This window comes from Cupressus sempervirens, chromosome 6, assembly GCF_028749045.1.
Source record: "Cupressus sempervirens isolate cs-2001-9-10 chromosome 6, ASM2874904v1, whole genome shotgun sequence".
NCBI lineage: Eukaryota > Viridiplantae > Streptophyta > Pinopsida > Cupressales > Cupressaceae > Cupressus > Cupressus sempervirens.
In genome coordinates, this window is record NC_143123.1 from 194,119,687 (window position 1) to 194,142,502 (window position 22,816).

Sequence of the window (22,816 nt, forward strand, 5' to 3'; positions counted from 1 at the left end):
TCGAGAACATACCTCTAGAACTTTTTGATGGAATCAATATCATAGTAGGTGTCAATCTTGACCAAATTGCTTTTCTCCTTATCATCCTTAACAAAGTTGTTGATAGCGTTGGCAGACATCTTCTTGTCCTTGTAGAAGTTTAGGCCATCTTGAGAAAAGCCAGTCACCTCTGCAATGAACTCTCAGAGATTTGGTGGGAAACACCATCAATTTTGACCTTGCCATTTTGCCAGGAATCAATCATAGCTTTAGTAACCCCTGCATCAAATCCATGAAGCTTCTCTATGAATTTGGTGATGCCTCCCTTCTGGAGCTTTCTCTAGACCTTCCTCTTCTCTTTCCATCTCTTCGCTTCACCCCATGGCACTCTTCTGATCCTTTCTCCCACCATTGCAATTTTCGGCTCAACAAACCCTAACCCACTAGCAGTACTGTCGAGTTCAAAGTAGCAAAAGGCACTAAGAGCAAAAATAAATTTGTGCATGTTTATGGAATTTTTTCTAGCTTCCTTCAGCTCGTATCTTACGTACATGTGATTATGGATCGGAGGGGGTTCTACATAACTCCTAATAAATCCCTTTTTGAAGTACGATTTTGTAAATCCTGTCATAATTAAAAAGACGTTATGTTGGTGCCGTGGATTTGCTCCTTTCAGATTAGCTCAATCGCTGCCACTGGAAAATCATTATTGCTTCCCCACGTCATCACTGAGTTGCTAACAACCGCTTCGTTGGTGAACTAGTCAGCGACCGTGTTTGCTTCACAATAAACGTGGCTGACGTGGTAGTTTTTAAATTTCCTTAAGTTTGATTTAAGATCCTCAATAATGCTTTCAATGGTCTAGGAGGGTTTAGTGACTCCTAAGATGCAATTTATTATATTTAAGGAGTCACCTTCAAGCCACAACTACTCAATCCCTGAGGCCAGGGCCAAATTAATAGTGAACCTAGCGGCACTGGCTTCAACTAGATGGTTGGTTTGGTGGCCAATAGGGGAAGAGATAGTAGCAATACCACCTCCCAAACTGTTTCTTATGATACCTCTGCATCCAACTGGACTTGGATTCCCCTTAGCCACCCTGTTAAAATTGGCTTTGTGCCAGTTCTCAGGGGGAAAAGACCAAATAGCCTCCTGTCTTCTTTTGATCCTGTCATCTTTCCTGGCTTTACTGTTCCCTCCTACCTTTATGTCTACTTCTCTGGTTATGGCATAGTTCTCTATCATGAGGCTTTCAGTTTTCTCAGCAATTATAACTTCAGGGGCTTCTTTGTCTCTGAATATCCTGTTGTTGTGCTCCTTCCAGATTCTCCAGCAGAAGTGTGGGAGGATCCAGGAGCTCAATAACTGAGAATTCAAACCTTGGTGGTGGCTTCTCCACTGACTAAAGAAATCCTGGATGCTGGCTAGAGGGCACCAGTTGAAGTCCAGGTTAGTTGTCAGATGGCTCCACACTTTGGAGGAGAAGGGGTAGTGGATGAACATATGATTAACCGTTTCCAGGTCTTGCTTGCAGAGGCAGCATCTATGGGAGATATTGTTGTCAAAGAGGGAGAAATTGAATAAGAAGCAAGGTGCTGCCAGCAATACAAAAGAATCTGATTGGTTTCATGATTTTAAATGATAAAGGGATCATATGTGTTGTTTATTAGAGCTACATGGATGTGAATTATAATGAAAATAAGAATACTAATGAATATTTGATACTGTGCATAAAGGGATTTTTCTCTATTCAGTACATGTTTTCAATTGCATGGTAACTAGAGGCATTTCCACCAATGCCAAAGAGGGAGGTTGTTGGAAACTACAATTGGAACAATTGTTATGTTGTCATTGATATCAAACCTTATTGATGAGACAATTTACTATCCGATTTAAGTGTCATATATTTATATATATATATATATATGCATATATACTATGTATATATACGTACATATGTATATATACGTACACATGTATATATATATACATACGCATATATACATACATATGTATATATACATACATACATGTGTATATATACATACATGTGTATGTATGTATATATATACACATGTATATATACATACACATGTATGTATGTATATATACATATGTATGTATATATGCATATATACATATATATGTATATATACATATATGTATATGTATATATATACATGTATATATGTATATATATACATGTATATATGTATATATATACATGTATATATGTATATATATGCATATATACATATACATATACATATATGTATATGTATATGCATATATGCATATATATACATATATGTATATGTATATGTACATATACATATATATACATGTATATATGTATATATATATATATATATATATATGTATATGTATATATATATGTGTGTGTGTATATATATACATATACATATATATATATGTATATGTATATATATGTATATGTATATATATACATACATACATACATATACATATATATAGATATATATAGATATATATATGTATATGTATATATATACAAAGATATATATATATATATATATACACACACACACATATATATACGTATACATACATACATACATATATACATATATATTTGATGAAATTTTTTTGAGAAGTTGGTCATAGCAATAACACGTAGAGGAATGGTTTAGTTATGTAGAAGAAACTACAATGGACACTTGATTAGTTAGAATTTGATAAGATAAAGTGATTGTTTAAATCATGTTACAAATGGAGAAGACAATTGTTCTAAAGCCTTGAAGAAGTGATCAAAGATTGACCAAATGCATAGGTTTGACTAAGCAACATAGTAGAAAATTAAGGAACTTGAAGTTTGTGTTGAGTGATGCTAGTGTTGACCAAGCCATAGTATAAGCTGAGTAGAAATAGTATTCATCCAACATCAATATTGATTGAGCATCAGTATATGTGCCAATTAGAAAATTTAGTAGCGACCGAGTAACCTAGTGATGGCTAAGTGTTAGAACACAATGTTGACCGAGGGACAATATTTTGACAGATTATGATAAATCGTATTTTCTAGCTGACAAAGTTGATTTCTTGGAATATAGAAAGCATGTTGAAGATAAGGTTGGATGACCTAGAACATTTAAATCAAGGGAAACCATGTTTGTGCATTTCCATGCAAGAATTCACAAAGAAGTTTGGAGAAGTTTCTAGAAAAGAAGAGGATGAACAAAAAGGTGGATAGATTCATTGTATGTGTTGAATCCAATCATAACCCTAAGATCTAGGGTGGTGTTTAAGTGAAAAAATATTTGAATTACCTATTTAAGGAGGTACAAGGGATAACCTTAAAGAGTTGTGGAAGGTTGGAGTCGTTGTTGATGCTATTGATTGGTGAACTTAAGTAGAAGGTTAAGAAGAGTTGAGAAGAGGAGAAGTGTGATTGCTTGAAGGATTGCCAAGTGAATTAGAGACTAAGATGACAATGAAGGCACGAATCAGCTTTTGAGCCGAACTAAGATCTGTATTTGTAAAGCAAGTTGTGTTTGTCAGTTCAAAACCTTTTGTTACTTTCTAACCATTGTATCATTTTGAAATCCTTTAGTCAAGGTTGACCTAACAGTCATGTAAATCTTTTAATCAAGGTGGCATTTTAATGGAATGTTCTAAAGTCATCTAACAAGGCCAATCATAACAGAGTGATTAAATCCTTTAATAGGTCACATTTAACATTGTGTTTTGTAACCTTTAATAGGGTTGGCTCTTAACAGAGCTCACTTTAGAAGAGTGAAAGATTGACGACATGTTATTGGTGGTTTTTCCCAAATTGGGTTTCTACGTTACATCTTAGTGTCAAACTTATGTAGATGTTATTTGTGGTGATTTATTGTTAATGTTTACATTTTTCAAGTCTATCATGTTTAGGACAGTGGACTACTAGTTTATTTTTACTAAAAGTTTACTACAGAGGCCGAGTGATACAGAGGTTGGATGAATCATTCACTGATTCATGATCTTGGTCTTCTTGAAAGACTCTTAGGGTGTCTCTTCTTCACCCCTTCTTCACCTATAAGACCTAAACTATCTCAGGGTCCCTTGGTTTCTCTAGCTAACCCAACTATCAAGTCAAAACTTGATGCTTTTACACTTCAATCACCCTAGCCCTTACATCAACATAAAGGCTCTCAACATCCAAATAATGAAATATACCTTGAAAATGTATGGAGGTGTCATAAAAAACTTCAAATAAACCAATTAGGTGAGTTAGAAGTCCCATCAATTCCATCTTCCCACCCAATTTCTTCTTTTCTTCACAATTAGGCCTAAAAGGCTAGTAGCCCTAATTAGGTCTCCTATAGCGAGAAAATAGGGTTTTTCTCCTATCCCTTCCAAAGGAACCCTACAATATTTTTTAGGTTTCTTGGTTGATTTTCCATCCCCTTAGATATTTTTGGGGTCTTTGGGACATACCCTTCCATCCATTACCCTAACCCAATTTAGGTGAGAATACGGTTTTTTAGGCTTCATTGTTTGCTTCAGCAAACAAGATTATTTTGGGCTTGTTATTCGATTGGTATGAACCTATCTTCTTCAAGTAACGATGGTAATAATTCCTTCTCCCATGTACAGAAGGAATTTAGACTTTATTTTTTCTCCTCTACAAGATATGTTGGTTTCTATATGGTCTTGCCTAGCCGGACTCACCATAGGCTCACCTATGGAAAGTCCTTAAAAATAGTTGCTTTGAATTTTAGGGCCCTTTCTTCTATACACATGATGTTTTCATGCCCAAAAATATAGGCAAAAAAACACACTAACAAATTTTATTTTTAAGGAGATAAAAGGATGAAATGTAATACATAAGTATTTGAATACAATTACTTAACTACCTCACACTCAAGTATAATTACAAAATTAAGTACTAACCAAATACAAAAATCTCAAGATGCAATTTTTATTCATGCAACTTCAAATTTAATTAACATAATTCGAATTTAAACTGCTTTATTATATACCATTATTTTGTCCAATTAACATAAATCAAGTGCATGAAATTTCAAAACGTATAATGCCACAATAAGGTAAAACATCATCTCATCAAATTTGAAGTAAGCATATGCAAAGAAAAACTGAAATACTAGAAAACTCATATGCAAGAATACTACTCTTTCCTTTTCCAACAATGTGGTTCAGTCATTTTTCATTTATTTTATTGAACCACCTGATTCAAAGGCTCTGCCGGGAAAGAACCAGGAAGAAAACCCGGCATTGTTGCCATTACAACAAAGGTTTTAAAAATATAATTTACATAGGATTTCAATCCCAAAATTTCAACCATCAAATTTAAATTTCCTTCATGACCCTTAACAAGGGACCCATTTCATTTTTTGTAATACATTACTGAGGTCGTGGAGGGAATAGAATCTGACCGGGTGACAAACAAGCATGACCAAGAGGCAAAATCAAACATGCATATTCATACTAGGTTTTCACAACAGGATTCACAATGAATCAAAACTAGAGAAAGGTGGATTTTTTCAAAAGGAGATGTCAGACACAACACCATAACCATGTGCCCAATCGAGGCTATAACTCAAGAACTTCCGTTCTTCCATTCTTGCATGCCAAAACTCATACGTGGTTTGTGTTGACAGGTAGGGGCCCATAACACCCTACCCTCTCTCCCTCTTCTCGTCCTAAGAAGAGACTCTACATTGTTGGAGTCCAACTAAAAAGACCTTTCCTGAAATTGGCCACTTCTGCCCTCTCCAAGGGTGAGTAATGCCAAAACACCCATACAAGAAAACTTCGAAATTCCAACAAGAACATGAAAGAAAAGCATTCAAGAAACATGGTTTCAATCTTTCCCAACATACCCAACATACATACAAGCATCCAAATAACAACACAATAGCATAAGCATGAAACAAGCATGAAAAATCCAAACAAGGGAGATGAAGAACTCCTACCTTCACAAAGAGGCAATGGTAAATGAACAATTTTGAGAAGAGCTTTTCCTCCCTTCCCTTTAATCTTCCAAGACTCCTCTCTAAAAGTAGAGATTGGGTAACAACCAAAACTACTCCAAGAAGGGCCTCTAAATAAGATCCAAATTCAACCACCAAAAAGGGCAATAACTTCACCCACTCACCTACAAATATAGAAGCTTCTAACTCAACCAATCCTAAGGTTAACCACCAAGTGGAGTTGAGGTCATGCAACTCATGGTAACCACTTTCAATTTTTGAACAAAGGAAAAAATAGACTTTTTGAGTGACCTCAAAAGTCAATAAAAGGGGCTTAGGGGGTGGAAAATACCCCCAACCCATACCCATACCCCTTGGGTATAAAGATTTCATGTTTTAAGGCCTTAGGAATTGATTAGGAACCAAACAAAAGCTAGGAATAATTAGGACCATCTAACAACTCTAAAATGCAGATTAAGCACTAATCCAGATTAGGGGTGATTGAACTCGATTAAGAAACAAATTAGCAAAAATGACACTAACTTAATCTGACTTCAGTCCAAAGGTTACACAATTAACCCTAGCTAGTACGCTGAAAGCATAAACAAATTCACGAGTGTCAAGTGACACTATAAGAATACAGTTACGAACATTAACATTTACTGATCACGGAAAGATAAATTCATACATCTCACAATATAATTTAGTTATGAACAACAAAGTTTCCACAATAGCACATAGGGATCAGTTCCATTTCTCCATCGAATTTCTCGGCTAAAATATCCTGCACACTCATTGCACACATCAGTACCTCAAGAAAATCTCATGCATATATATATATATATATATATATATATATATATATATATATATATATATATATATATATATATATAACTTATCAGGGAAATCACATAACTCACAACATAATGCTTTAATTAATTAACTATTTAATTAATTTCTACTCACATTTAATCATCAGTAATCACATAATCAAAATAACATAACTTATTTATTAATTCAAATTAAGTACTAGTTGTATGCACCCTAAAATGGTCACCTAGACTATGGGCCCCCATTATTCAATTTATCAAATTTCTTGAATCAATGGTTTGCAATATTTTATTAAATCAATTTAAATCAATTTCCTTGATCAAATTCAATTTGTTTTATTTCTAAGGTTGATCATTTTATCCTGAGTCTTATTTAACTAAAAGAACTTGCTCTCTTTTAATTAAATACAATAAGTCCCCGTTTAATTAAAAGAAAACCTCTCTTTTAATTAAATAGTTCATTCACATTTAATTAATTAAGAGAAAAAAAACCTCTCTTTTAATTTAATTAAATCTTTCTTATTTAATTAAAAGAACTTGCTCTCTTTTAATTAAATAAAATAAGTCCCCGTTTAATTAAAAGAAAACCTCTCTTTTAATTAAATAGTTCATCCACATTTAATTAATTAAGAGGAAAACCTCTCTTTTAATTTAATTAAATATTTCCTATTTAATTGAAAGAACTTGCTCTCTTTTAATTAAATAAAATAAGTCTCCATTTAATTAAAATAAAACCTCTTTTTTAATTAAATAATTCATCTACATTTAATTAATTAAGAAAAAAAACCCCTCTTTTAATTTGATTAAATATTTCTTATTTAATTAAAAGAACTTGCTCCCTTTTAATTAAATAAAATATCCCACTTAAATCTCTTTTTGATGAAAAAGGAGTTAAAACAAATAAAAAATTAAATAAATCTTTTATCTACACTTAATATGGGACTTATCTTCATCCTTTCTCCACTTTCTTCTCAACCACTCCACTTTTCTCATTGGTGGATCTTTAGTTCACATGGATCATTATTTCTCCACCCTTGATTAAATCTTTTTCCTCTCAATCTAGATCGTCCAATCTTCTTTATAAGGGAGAGTCCTCTCCTCATTTTAGACACCCATTATTATGGTATTGTTATATTGCAGGTTTCAAGAGTGATTTTTTGAAAGAGTTTTGAATACTAAAGCTTTTGTGGAGAACTTCTATCTTCTTGTCTCATTCTCTCTTGCATGCATGGCTTCCATCATCATGATCCATACTTCGATTTTCATGTTAGCTTAGATCTTGCATTGATAGATTAGATCTTGCTTTCATAGATTAGATCTGCATTGTTATTTCTTTTCATAGATTAGATTTCATTTCTTGCATTGTTTTGCATTGTTATCATTTAGATTAGTTTTTCATTTCCATTTGCATGCATATTAGATCATTGAATCTCTTGTTTCGTGGTGTACTTGCATGGGCACAAACTAGGTCAGATTGAGGACCTCCATTACAAACTCCTGCACCTCATGAATAGGGAGCTATGAGTTGCCATTCGAGACCTTATTTTTGAAAAATCTTGAATATAATGACTCATAGAAGTGTGCCCACATTTTAGGCATATATTTTTGGTGCCCACCGTGGGGCAACCCACCTTTGCTTGCTGGATTTTATGTAGATCTGTTTGTAGACTCAAGAAAAAAAACTAAAATTTCTAGATTTAAAAGATTTGATCATATCTTTCAAACGGATAGGTATTTTAATCTTTTTTTTTTTTGCAGGGTTCTAATATATTAGGGAAGCTTCAAACCAATTTTTAGGTTTTTCTGAAATATTTTTTATTTTTTATGATTTTTCCTTGATTTTTCATAAAAAATCATTTTCGGGAGTAAATTAGCATATTTTTCAGAAAAATTTACATTTTTAGAAAGCTCTCTGAATTTTAAATAAAGTTGGTTCTTAGTGTTTCAATTTTAGAGGTCATATCAGGGGTCAATAATTCGAGACTCAAAGAAACCCTAGATTTGAAAGATTTGATCATATTTTTAGCCGGCTAGGTATTTTGATTTGAATTTTTTTTTTGCAAGCTTTTGATGCATCAGAGAAGCTTTGGCCCAATTTTTAGATTTTTTTGAAATATTTTCAATATTTTATGATTTTTCATGAAAAATTATTTTCGAGAGTAAATTAACGTACTTTTCAGAAAAATTTATAGTTTTGGAAAGATCTCAGAATTTTGAACAAAGTTCGTTCTTTGTGTTTTGATTTTAGAGGTCATATTAGGGGTCAATAATTTGAGACTCAAAGAAACCCTAGATTTGAAAGATTTGATCATATCTTTCAACCGGCTACGTATTTTGATCTGAATTTTTTTTTGTAAGGTTTTGATGCATCAAAGAAGCTTCAGTCCAATTTTTAGATTTTTTTGAAATATTTTCGATATTTTATGATTTTTCATGAAAATTTTTTTTTGGGAGTAAATTAACATATTTTTCAAAAAAATTAATAGTTTTGGAAAGATCTCAGAATTTTGAACAAAGTTGGTTCTTTGTGTTTTGATTTTAGAGGTCATATTAGGGGTCAATAATTCGAATTGCAAAAACTGCTCTGTTTTGACAAAATGACTCCCTAGAGCACAAATTAAAAGATCTTTTCAAAAAATTTGCATTTTTGGGAAGCTCTCTAATTTTTGACAGGGGTTACTTTTCTATATTTTGAGTTTTGGATCCGAATTCATATCATGTAGATCCAATCTTTATGACTAGGTCAAAAATCAATTGAAAAAAATGGCATTTAATGAATAGCTTGCATTTAATTTTTACAATGAATCAATGCATGATGTGAGCTTTCATTTGGATTACTTGCTGATTATTATCACTCTTAAAAATTATATTTTTAGATCTAACTCTAGTTTTGCATGAGTTGACATATATTGCATATCTTGTGTTTGCTTGTGTTGTTTGTTGCTTTGTTCGTTGCGAGCGAGCGATCAAACGTAAATGAAAGGTACAACAAAGAAAAGACGCGTTGCAAGGATTACCGAGTATTTTGTTTGATCTCTAAAACTTTTATATTTGGGATTAAAATTAAACCTCTCATGTGTTTGGCTTGAGTGTTTTACATGCTTTCATAAAACACATTTCAATTGATGCTCTTAATGGGAAATGAATGAACATAGATTTGCTTTCATACAAGTTTGTGTAAGTGAATGCTTGTGTTTGAACCTTAAGTAATTCTTGGTTCCAATATCAAATATCTCATTAAGTGATTGAGGGCATGGATTCATTCCTTGTTTACATAGGGAGTTGAATGCACCACTTTGTGGACTCACTCTATGTTTACTTGGAAAGTTAAATATTCCATTGTTCAACCCTTTTTCATTTGTGAGTAGTATTGATTAGCAGTCTTAGATTACTTGTGATTGATCTAAATTGCTATCTTGGGTTATTGAACTCGCTAATCCGTCGGCCCCTCATTTCCACCATGTGGTTGCAAGATCAACGCCATATTAAGGGGGAGGGGTCTACAGGAAAGAAGCGTTAATTGCTCCATTAGGTAACCCTTTTGTGCTTTTTGGAACTCACTTGTTTTCTAAGGTGTGGACTCACTTTGAGTTGGCGTGAAGAGTTAAATGTTTCACTTTTGGACTCACTTTGAGTTGGTGTGAAGAGTTACCCACTTTTGGACTCACTTTGAGTTTGTGTGAAGGGTTAAATCTTCCACTTTTGGACTCGCTTCACATTCTCTTGAAGGGTTAAATGTTCCACTTTTGGACTCGCTTCACATTATCTTAAAGGGTTAAATGTTCCACTTTTGGACTCACTTTACATTTACTTGAAGAGTTAAGTGTTCCACCTTTAGTGCTCTGAATAATTTTGATAGTGAATTACTTAGTTTTTATTTTTAGGAGGCTTGCTTGGGGATTTCATCACCCCTTGGGATGGCCTCAACTCCTGTGTTCCGACGAAGTATAAATATCGAGAGGTGAATCCAAAGACACCTCTCTTGGGAATTGAGTTTGATATCCCTCTTGGCTAAGCCTCAAAGAACTTTATACCTTTGAGAAGTGAAGGAGGAGATTTGGGTTACCGTCTCCCCCCGGCTGTGTGATTTTGAATTCTTCTCATCTATCGATTTGGGCCTCACGTACCTTGCGTATATCGAGGACTTCTTTTAGAAAGCCACGTATGTCCTTGTAGACAACTTGATAAGGTGTTGTTGTGTTCTAAGTGCCTGCTAAAACATTGTCAAGAACATACACAAGTAGAACCTTTAAGGAGTAGAAATACTAAGTCACTATACTTGTTCATGCGCAAGGTTGCTTTGCCCCTTGCTCATTGTTTGAAGACTGTTTGCTTGAAATCCTTGATTGCTATCTTGTGTGCTTGGTTCATGATAGAGAATCTATTGATACATCTAGTTGAATATTTAAAATGAACAAAATCTAAGTTCTTGAGTTGAGACTTTACGATCAAATAACTTTGTTATCCCATTATTTCTAGTCTCCCTAGGTTGATCCTATTTGGATTAGGCTACCTACCCCATTGTTAGAAGTCTTTTTGCACCTTAGGTTATTGTGCTTTGACCTCTTGAATTAGTAGTCATTGATTTCACAAGAGACCTTGTTTGGAGTTGGTGAGTTAGAAACCGTCCTTGTTGAGAAAGATATACACTTGGATCCTTTGATATTACACTTGGAGAGTCTTAGTAATCTCTTGTCCATTCACTTTCATTAAAAAAAAAATCAATTTTAATTATTTATAATTTGGATAAATCATCCTCCTGGTCCATATGTGTTAGAGTATTCACCCAAAGTTGTGAGCACCTCTGTGGCAGTGTTGGTTTATGCCTATTGCAAAATTCTATCTTATTACATCTCTTTTGGACAAGTTATTGCTTTTACTATCCTAGTTTGGTACCAACGTTTCTTAGGGTTATCCTATCAATTAGTACCTTTTCTTTCATGCCGGTTACAACAAGATATCAAGTAGATCAAGGAAAGCAACCTCAAGTTGTCTTTAAACAATTACCCTTAGTTTAAACTCGTAGAAGACGTAAGGGAAAGGAACCTGTGTCTATTCAATCACCTAAGAGTATTCCAAAAGTTTTGTGTGACCCTAGTGGTGATCTTATTGAATTGAGTACACCCTTAGCATCACCTCATTCAGCTATGGATATGAGTTTTACAAGAGCGCCATACAAGAAGAATCAAAGTAGTGAGTATAATGTTGACCTTTTGAGTGGTGATCCCACTCGTGGAAGTAGACCAACTTCACCTCTTATTGAGGATAGGTATTTGGATGCACATTAAAGGGATGAGAAAGGAAGATATTATGCCTATCAAGAAGAGGAAGCCCAACATAATGATCAAATTGGTGAGCCTTCTAGTGCTCACGTGAATGCAACATTTACTAGTAATCAGTTTAGACAATCAAGACCATGTACACCACTCATGACACCTCTAGGTTATGCAAGTGGAAGGCTTAAAGCAATTGATTGTGAAAGAAAAGCCCTTCTAGAAGAAAAAGCTAAGAAAGAAGAACAATTTCAACGCCTAGAGGAAGAAAGGCAAGTTATTATTGAGATGGAAAGAAAATCCCGTCAAGAAGAACAAGACTTTTTCAAGACTTCACAACTTGACAATCAATTCAACAATGTGCACATTTGTGGTGGAAACAACTCTCCCCCATCTACCCCTCCCAAGACTCCACAAAGTGGGAGATATTCAAGAACATCTTCACAATCTCCTACTCCTAGAGGAAGGCAAGCTTCAAGACATTATTATTATAGGAGACCAACATCTCCTAGAGTTTCAAGAAAACCTTCACAACAAGCTCATCATGGTTCACAATATGGAGGCGGTAGCTCCAAATTTGAATATAATTCTGATGATTTCATGGCTATACCACAAGATCCACATTTTTAGCAACGTATGGAAGCATATATGAACCAAAATAGAGATGCATGCTTTCAACGTTTAATCAACAAGGGTGCTAAGGTCCCTTACAACTTTGATGTGGATAAAAAGATTCAAAAGCATGATCCTTCCATGAAAGAAGAAATTTATGAATTGAAGAAACAAATGAAGCAAATATGGGCACCCAAGAATTCTTTTTCATTTGATTCAATTTGTCCAAATCCTTTTGATAAAAGTGTTGACATGAAAGATTTTCCTAGAAAAGTTGAGATCCCCCAATATGATAAATATGATGGAAATGGGGATCCAAATGATCATGTGCGTCAGTTCTATACTATAAGTTTTGAGTTTCATCATGAGGACTCATATCTTATGAGATTATTTCCAAGGAGTCTTAAGGCTCAAGCCATGGAATGGTTTACCAATATAACTCCTCCTGTTAAGACATTCCCTGAGTTAATTCAAAGATTTGTTCAACACTTTTCATACAATCTTTCACGATCTGTCTCACTATTGGACTTATGTCACACAAAGCAAAATCAAGGAGAACCCTTTGTTACTTTCTTGCAAAGATGGAGATGACAATGCTCTCATTATTCTAGGACTATTCCTGAGAAAGATAAGATCGAAATCCTCATTAGTAATATGGTTCCTGAGATGAAGTATGAAGTTAAGAAGATGGTTTTTGAATCCTTTGATACCATGATTGAAGTTGCATTTAGAATTGAGGATGTTTTGAGAGAGCAAAGTATTTTGACAAAAAATGGAAACAACAAAAATAATGGTCATAATAACAACAACAACAAGGATAAAGGAAAGAACATAAATTGGAATAAGAACAAACAAGTGGCCAATGATGGAGTTGTGGATTCCTCAAACCCTAAAGACCAAGCTGTTCTCCATTTGGCTAGTGCTAATCAACAGAGTAACAAACCAAGATATCAAGAAAGGTCTAAAGGAGAGAAACATAACTTTACACAATTAGGTGAGACATATGAAGAGATATTCACAAAGCTCCTTGCACGTGATCTTGTGCACCCTTATGATGCTGCAAAGTTCTACATATATGAAGTTAACCCATGGTGGTGGGATGAGAAGGCTTATTGCAAGCTTCACAATGGCATTGGACACAATATTGAAAAATGTGGGAGATTCAAGCATATTTTTCAAGATTTAATTGAGAATGGAAAACTTAAAATAGATGGACTAAATACCAATGCTGATCATACAACATTCAAAGAGCCTTTGCCCAAGTATGAGAAAGGGGAAGCTTCCCAACCTAAGAATGGTAGGGCTGCAATCAATTATACTTATACAAATGCAGAAAATGTTGTCAATATGCTTGAGGTTGTAGAAGAAAGTGTCAACATGATGGAGGATAAAGATCCCAATGGTTATAATTAAATTTGAAATCTCCTACCTTTGGCGAAAAACCTATTTTGGTGCCAAGGGGTGCTCACTCTAGAGAGTCATCTCAAGGTCCCCTTGTCATTAGAGGACCCAATCCAAACCAGTCAAGTAAACCTAAGCAAGTGTCTTCCAAAAGTCTCAATGTTGTTACGCGAAGTCAAGGTCCCCTTGTTATCAAAGGACCTAGTTCAAACCAACCAAGTAAGCCAAAACAAGTGCAATACAAGAATGTTCCTTCAAAACCAGTGGTTAATCCCAAGTCAAATTATAATCTTGTTGATCAATTGCAAAGAACTCCTACTCAGATTTCAATCTTTGAGATTTTAGAGTTGTCTCCGAGACACAAGCAGGTCCTTGAGGATGCTTTGTGCATGGTGAACGTCCCTAATAATTTAGACGTTGATCAATTCCAGAACATGGTTAATCATATTGCAAGCCCTCATTATCTTTCCTTTTCGAAGGAAGATGATAAATCTTTGAGCCATCCACACAATCTTGCCCTTCATATTGAGGTTATGATACATAGGACCCGTGTTAGGCGTGTGTTGATAGATGGGGGTGTTGGGCTTAATATTTGTTCTTTGAGTCTTTTAAAGACATTGGGTTATTTTGAACATGTTATTGATAGAAAAAGAAAGATTACTATCAAAGCTTATGATGAGGTAGAGAGAAGTTCAAAGGGGTTGGTTGTCCTTCCTGTTAGGATTGGCCTTGTGGAAAAAGATGTTTTATTCCAAATAGTTGATGCTGGACCCCTTGCATACAAAATTCTACTTGGTAGACCATGGATTCATGATATGCAAGCAGTACCATCTACTGATCATCAGTGTGTTAAGTTTCCTTACAATGGAATAGAGATATGTATTCTTGGGGATAACACTTTGTCTATCAACTCGATTTCAACAAGTGCTCATGTTCCCCTTAATAGACAAGCAGATGATTTTAATGCAGTTTTAGCTATTTGCAAGAACAAGTTTAAGTCCATAGACCTTGGCATGGGGGGATATCAACTTAACTCCCTCGCTGCATTACCAGTTTCACCTAGGTCTTATGGTAAACCTTCACAAGAGATGAAACCTTCCTCTTCAGCGATGACATTATTTGACACATTTGTACAGTCGTCAGTGCCTATTCAAGATGAGAAAGAAGATGTGGTTGTTAACGATTGGATTTATAGAGAAGAGAAGTATATGCACAATGAAGATTTCACTCCTTCACCTAATGCTTATGGAAGAGGGTATTCTTTTGTTAAGAAAATGGGTTATCCTGGACATGGTCCTCTTAGTAATAGATTGGATGCTAGAGCTAAACCCCTTGATCATCAACTTTTTGGATGCAAGTCCAAGAAGTCAGTCGGCCTAGGGTATGTGGATCACAGTAAGAATGTTGCTTCTATCCTTGATAAGTCAGATAGTGAAGAAGAACAAGAATACATACCTAATTCAGAAAACCAACAAGATATGTGTGAAGATTGGGTCCCTTATACTAATCTCCTTTGGGGAGATTTAGATAATCTAGTATCTCATGAGACAATTGCCAATTTAGAACAAGAAAGTGTAACTCTTGATAGTATTGAAGCTTCCACATCCAGACATCCCAAGCATTCATGGTGTAAGCATCCTAGTCGAGATTTTGAAATAGATTCCAACGAGTATGAATGGGATTCTTTCTTAGAATCTTCCACAGTTGATATGGATGTTGATGTTTTTCATACATATAGTTCTCAACCTGAGTTATTTAATGAGTCACATATAGGACTAGAGGATTTGAACTCACATGTTGCCTTAGTGGACGATTCTTCACTTTTGAGGATGAATCTTGATTTGGGTAGTTTAGGAAGTTACTTGACAGACCTTGAATCTTCAATCACTAGAGATATCATCCATATTCACAATCTTGAACCTATCATTGATTTATCCCTTGTTCATCCTGACCTAATTGATTGGTCCCAATGCAACCGAGAACCTGAAATCTTAACATTTCAAAATGACTATGAAATAGCCTGTTATTTGAATGCCATTGAACCTGTAGTCTCTTCCACTAGTGAACCAGATGCTAGTATGACAGAGCCAGATATCAAGTACCTTAGTCACAAAATAAAGAGAAAAGAAAAGAAAAAGAAAAGGAGTTTTGATGGTGAAAACCACTATGTGGTGGTGTTAGAACCAAAAAAAGTAAAAAGAAAGGACGTATCCAAGGGTGAAAACCTCTCTAAGGCACCTAAGGATGAGGTACTTGATTCTCTTCCTAGTTATTTTCAAGATAGATCTTCAGTACTTATTGAACCAACACAAGCAGTCAATTCGGGTACGGATGAAGCTTCGCAAAGGGTACATTTGGCTCAGTCCTTGTCATCACAAGAAAAAGAAGCCTATACTAAGTTCTTACAAGAAAAGAAGATTAAGTTTGCATGGACTTATTCAGATATGCCAGGGTTGGACACTAATCTTATTATGCATCACTTATCCATAGCTCCAAGTGTTAAACTAGTTAAGCAAAAATTGAGAAAAATGCATCCTCATATAGCTCTCTTAGTCAAGGCAGAATTAGAGAAACTCCTTGGTGCAAAATTCATAAGAGCTATTGACTATGCCGAATTGATATCAAACATTGTACCAGTTTCAAAACATGACAAAACCATTTGAGTTTGCATAGATTTTAGAGATGTTAATAAAGCATGCCCAAAGGATGATTTTCCACTTCCTAATATAGACATGATAGTGGATATGACTGCGGGTTATGAGATTTATTCCTTAATGGATGGTTTTTCTGGATATAATCAAATTAAGATAGCTCTTGAAGACCAAGAAAAGACTGCATTTACTTGTGCATGGGGTATCTATTGTTGGAATGTTATGCCTTTTGGATTAAAAAATGCAGGAGCTACCTATCAACGAGCTATGACAACTATTTTTCATGATATGATGCATAAAAACATGGAAGATTATGTGGATGACACCTTGGCCAAGTCTAAGAAAAGAGATACACACTTAGATGATTTAGAAGTCATTCTAGATCGTATGGAGCAATTTTAACTAAGGTTAAATCCTAAAAAGTGTGCATTTGGAGTCACCTCTGGCAAATTACTAGGATTCATTATTTCAGTAAAAGAGATAGAGGTGGACCTTGAAAAAGTTCAGGCAATTGTGGATATGCCACCTCCTAAAAACATTAGTCAAATGAGATGTCTTCAAGGACGTCTTCAATCTATAAGGAGGTTTATTTCACAATTGGCAGATAGAGCTCAACATTTCAACAAGAACTTACATAAAGGAGTCAAATGTGTATGGAATGATGAATGTCAACAAAGCATGGACCAGATCAATAAATACTTGGAAAATCCTCCTATTTTAATGCCTCCTATCCCAGGAAAACCACTTATCCTATATGTTTCAGCAACAGAATCTGCCTTGGGGGCATTATTAGCTCAACTTGATGAACATGGGAAAGAAAGAGCAATATACTACATTAGTCGTACTCTTATTTCATATGAGGTTAATTACACCAGTATTGAGAAAGCTTGCCTCGTAGTTGTGTTTGTTTCCCAAAAGTTGCGACATTATATGCTTGCACACACTATACACCTCATAGCAAAAATAGATCCACTCAAGTACTTACTATTTAAGGTTGCGCTCATAGGTAGGCTTGCTAAATGGATGATGATTCTTTCGAAGTTTGACATAGAGTACATTGAGCGTAAAGCAATCAAAGGACAAGTTATAGCAGATCAATTGGCTGATTTCCCACTACAAGATGATGCACCTATTCAAGTTGATTTCCCAGATGAGCACCTCATGTATATGACTGAAAGAACATGGAAGATGTTCTTTGATGGGTCCTTTATGCAAAGTGGTTCAGGAGCTAGTGTGTTGTTTGTTTCTCCTCATGGGTACACAATTCCTAAATCTTACAAGCTATTATTTCCATGTACAAATAATATTGCTGAATATGAAGCTTTAACAAATGGACTTAAAATGGCCATAGAATGGAGAATTACAGAGTTACACATCTATGGAGATTCGCAGCTGATAATCAACCAAGTCAATGACGATTGTCTAACAAAAAATGATAAATTGGTACCTTACAAGAAAATGGTTGATTCCTTGAGACTCTACTTCACATTCGTCTCATTTCAAAAAATCCCTTAAACAAAAAATAAGGTAGCTGATGCTATGGCTACACTTGCTTCACTTCTTCAATTAGAGCAACATGAATCAAGATTTGAATTCCTGGTGGAAGAGCTACATCACCCTATCTATGATTCCCAAGAAAGTCATGTTATATGTGTAGAACAAGATTTAGTGTGCGAAGAACATTAACATTAAAGTAAACATTCACAAACTAAAACTAAATTCACATATAAGTTTACACAAAGAAAGCAAACAAGAAATGCAAACCTCAAAAGAGAAAACACTCCATGCTTCCTTGATTTTGTAGATGTGTCATTTGATGTTGATGTATGCTCAATTGCTTGCCCAATTGCTTCAATGGTGGAGATGGGTAATGAAAAATTGGTAGCCTTGTGAGCTCTCAATTTGGCATTATAAGGTTAAGATTGATGACTTTAGTTCTCAAAATAGCATGGTAACTTTAGCTCAAGGATTGTGATGATATGGCTTGGGAGGGGATTCAATTTATAGGCAAGAGGCTTGAGGGATGGAGGGCTAAGATGCAAGAATGGAGAGATGGTTAAGGAGGGCTAAGATGCACTCAAAGGGGAGCACATGGATTGTGCTTGTTTAACACCAATGGGAAGGTGACACTTGTCACAAGGAGGATGAGTGTGAGAGGGTAGGATAAGGGGTTGGTTAAAGGCATGAGGAGGGAGATTGAGTATGAAAGAGGGATGTAAGAGTCATGAGTGGGCTTGTAAGAGTCTTTTATGGTTTGTAAGAGCACTCATGGCTTGGTGGTTGGGATATTTTGGAGAGGGGACTTTGATTTGGTTTAGGAGAGTCTTAAACTTGTTTAGGGAATGTGACAACATTAGGGGGTGGATTAGGCTTGGGTTTAGGATTAGATTAAGGATGTTAGAGATGTGCAAGTGGATGGCATTAATGAGGTTGGGTGAGTTAGTGGCTAAGCTAGGTTGCTATGGGTGGATGGCGTGGATTAGGTAAAATGGAGGATTAGGGATAGGTTAGGGGTTTTTAGATTTGAGGATTTTATTTATCAAATAGATTTATGGGGATTTTTGGAATTAGATAGGAGAAAAGGGTTTAATTGATAAATGATAGGTTATTTGATTTATCAATTTAGGACTATTAGATGATTAATTAAATTAATTAGCTAGGGGATGGCAAAGGATTAATTAAATAGGAATTTAATTAATGATGCCTTTAGAGATAACTAAATAGGATTACTAAAGCAGTGTAATCAAATTTAGGTGTCTACAATATGTACCCTTGTTGGTCATGAGTCATCTCATTATGGTGCTATTTACTCATACATTCATAATAGAATTATACCTGAAACCTTTAACCAATCTAAACGCAGAAACCTTATTCGAAATGCCTCTCACCATTCCCTTATCTCTGGTGATTTGTATAGGAAGGGTCTAGATGGAACACTTCTTAGATGCTTAGAAAAGGATGAATCTAATCAAGCGTTAGTTGACATCCATGAGGGTATCTGTGGGGGACATTCTAATGGTCTTGCCATGGCTCGAAGATTGCTTAGGGCAGGATATTATTGGCCCACAATGCAAATTGATGCAGTAGCTTTTGCAAAGTCATGTGAAAAATGTCAAAAACATGGTAACCTGATACATACTCCAAGTAGGGAGCTCATTCCTTCTATTTCTCATTGGCCATTTCAGTGTTGGGCTTTTGATCTTGTTGGGAAAATTCATCCCAACTCATCATCTGGACATAAGTTTATTATCACTGCCACTGATTATTTCACTAAATGGGTAGAAGCCGTCCCACTTTCTATTGCCTCGGGTAAGATAGTTTCTCTATTTATTTTGAATCATATTATCTTTAGATATGGATTGCCTTCTGAGATTATCACTGACAATGGAGGTCAGTTTAAAAATAAGGACCTTAAACAACTTTGTAAGAAGTTCAAGATAAAACAATATTGGTCCTCTATTTATTTCCCACAAGGGAATGGTCAAGCAGAAGCATCAAACAAAACCATTCTTAAAATCTTGCACAGAATAGTTCATAAGAATGGTAGAGATTGGCATTTACAAATAAATCCAGCTTTGTGGACCTATAGAACGAGTATTCGCACTCATACTAGGGCTACTCCTTTTGCTCTTACATATGGTGCTGAAGCAGTGTTACCTTTAGAGGTTGAGATTCCTTCACTTAGAGTTTCTCTCAAAGGTCTAGTTACAGATGAAGACTACCATGCCATGAGACTTCAAGAGTTAGAACTTCTAGATGAGAAATGACAAGCATCATTTGACCATATGAGGGTCTATCAAAAGCGTATGTCAAAAGCATTTAACAAAAAGGTTCACCCTAGAGAGTTCCAAGTGGGAGATCTTGTCCTATGTGTGAATCATAAGAATCAACATAATAGAGATCAAAAGGGTAAGTTTGAACCTAATTGGCTTGGACCTTACATTATCACAGCAATTTTTGGTTCTGGTGCTTATTTACTATCTATAGCAGAGGGAGAGCAGCTCCCTGATCCTATAAATGTCTTGCAATTGAAGAAGTTCTATCCATAATGCCCATTCTGTCTAGGGGCATCTTTGTATATATTTATTGATCCTGAAATTTTTTTTAAAAATTGATATATTTCAAAAATCCAAAAAAATGATATATTGTAAAAAAGTCTAAAAATTGAAAAATGTCTTGAAAAAAATGATCTTCTTAGTGACAACCTAGCAATAGGCACTTTGATGTATCACCAAAAAAAACCATATATTCCAAAAATACAAAAAAACAAAATCAAAAAATTCACAAACAAAATAAAATAAAATAGAAAAAGTGCCTTGGTGAAAACCTGGAAATAGGCACCTTGGTAGCAAAAATACAATTTTTATATATATAAAAAGTCCTGAAAAAGAAAAGAAAAGAAAAGAACCCAAGTGGTGAAAACTTAGAAACGAGCGCTACTTGAGGCCTTTGCACCCCTATTTCTTAGCGCATGTCCTCGACACTTAGCCTTTCTTCATCACGCCTTGTCCTTGTTGCCTTGGTTTGGAATTGGTCTTTGTCTAGGTGGCATAACTATGTTAGCTTTGGTCTCTTGGATGTGTTAGTCTTTAGGATACCTCGCAAATGGTGTTTTTCAACACCACCCCAATTGTATTTTTCAATACAACCTTTGACATCGAGTGTTTTTCAACACTTATTGGTTTGGTCTTACCTAGTATCATCATGTGATCTTCCCTTCCTGCAAGCATTTGATCCTTATCCTCAGAACTTAGTATCAGTTAACACACTTAAATTTTTAAACTCAAAACTCAATGCTTGACTTATGTCATGATATTTTCTTTGTGTGCTGACTATTATTGATTTTTGTTGAGTGTCCTTGTCTGATAAGTCTCTCGATGATGCATCACTAGAGGACTTGGGGCATGGGACATGTTTTTATTTGTTTTTTACTTTTTGGGTGTGGTCTTGAAACTCTAGAGTGTCTCTTGTTGTCCCCTTGAAATGCTTAGGAGATTTGAGGCATCATCCTTGATTGTTTTTGCACAATCGTTCTTATGGTCATCTTGGCATCTATGCCTTGATGCGAGCATGGTTTTGCTTCATTAAATTGGGTAAGCTAACATCGAAGTCATCTTGACCTTTATGTCTTTGATGCTTATGTTAGAATCTTTCCACATTCCAATCCGATATAAATTACATTCATATCTTCATAGTTGCACTTGTGACTAGTGATGATTGTGTGATTTTCGATGTCCGTTAATAATGGCCCAATGATGAAAATAAGTTCTTTTACATTCTTTAATGAATGATGAACACAAAAAATCCTATGTTACAGTTGCTCTTTTGCAAGTACACCTTTGCATTTTCATGTAGCTTGCATTATTAGACTTCATGTTAGTTTGCATTTTTAGGCTGAGTTTGAGAGGGTTCTCCCTTCATCTTTATTGTGGAATTTTAATCAACTATGGTCACGTTTTGATCTTCATTTCCTTATCTTCTTTCATGATCTCAATTGAAATTTCTATCTTAAATAGTTGATTGATTTTGGAGCATTTTCTTTTCTTCTTTCCATATCTTCCAAACCTCTATCTTCCATTTTCTTTTTCCCCACTTCTTTTCTTCTAAATCACCTTTGGGGCATAATATTTCATGCTTGATGATCTACCTTGGTTCTATGATTCTTATATCTTTTATCTTACATCAAGAACCTTATCTTTTGTTTGATTTGATCAAAATTAGCAATTTGTTGTTTCTCCTCTATCTCATTTCGATTTCGATCACGAGGGGGCAATAATTATCAAATTCAATCTTTGATTCAGTTTTATCAATTTTATCTTTGACTTTTTCAAGTCAAAATTTATTTGTATTCTTTGTCCTGTTGTGTTCCTGATTCGACCACACATTTGGGTTGTTTTATGATCCCAAATCGACCTCACACTTCAATTTCTTTCTTTGACTACATGTGTTCCCAAATTGATCACACATTAGTCAAAGAGGGGCAAATGTATGCACCCTAAAATGGTCACCTAGACTATGGGCTCCCATTATTCAATTTATCAAATTTCTTGAATCAATGGTTTGCAATATTTTATTAAATCAATTTAAATCAATTTCCTTGATCAAATTCAATT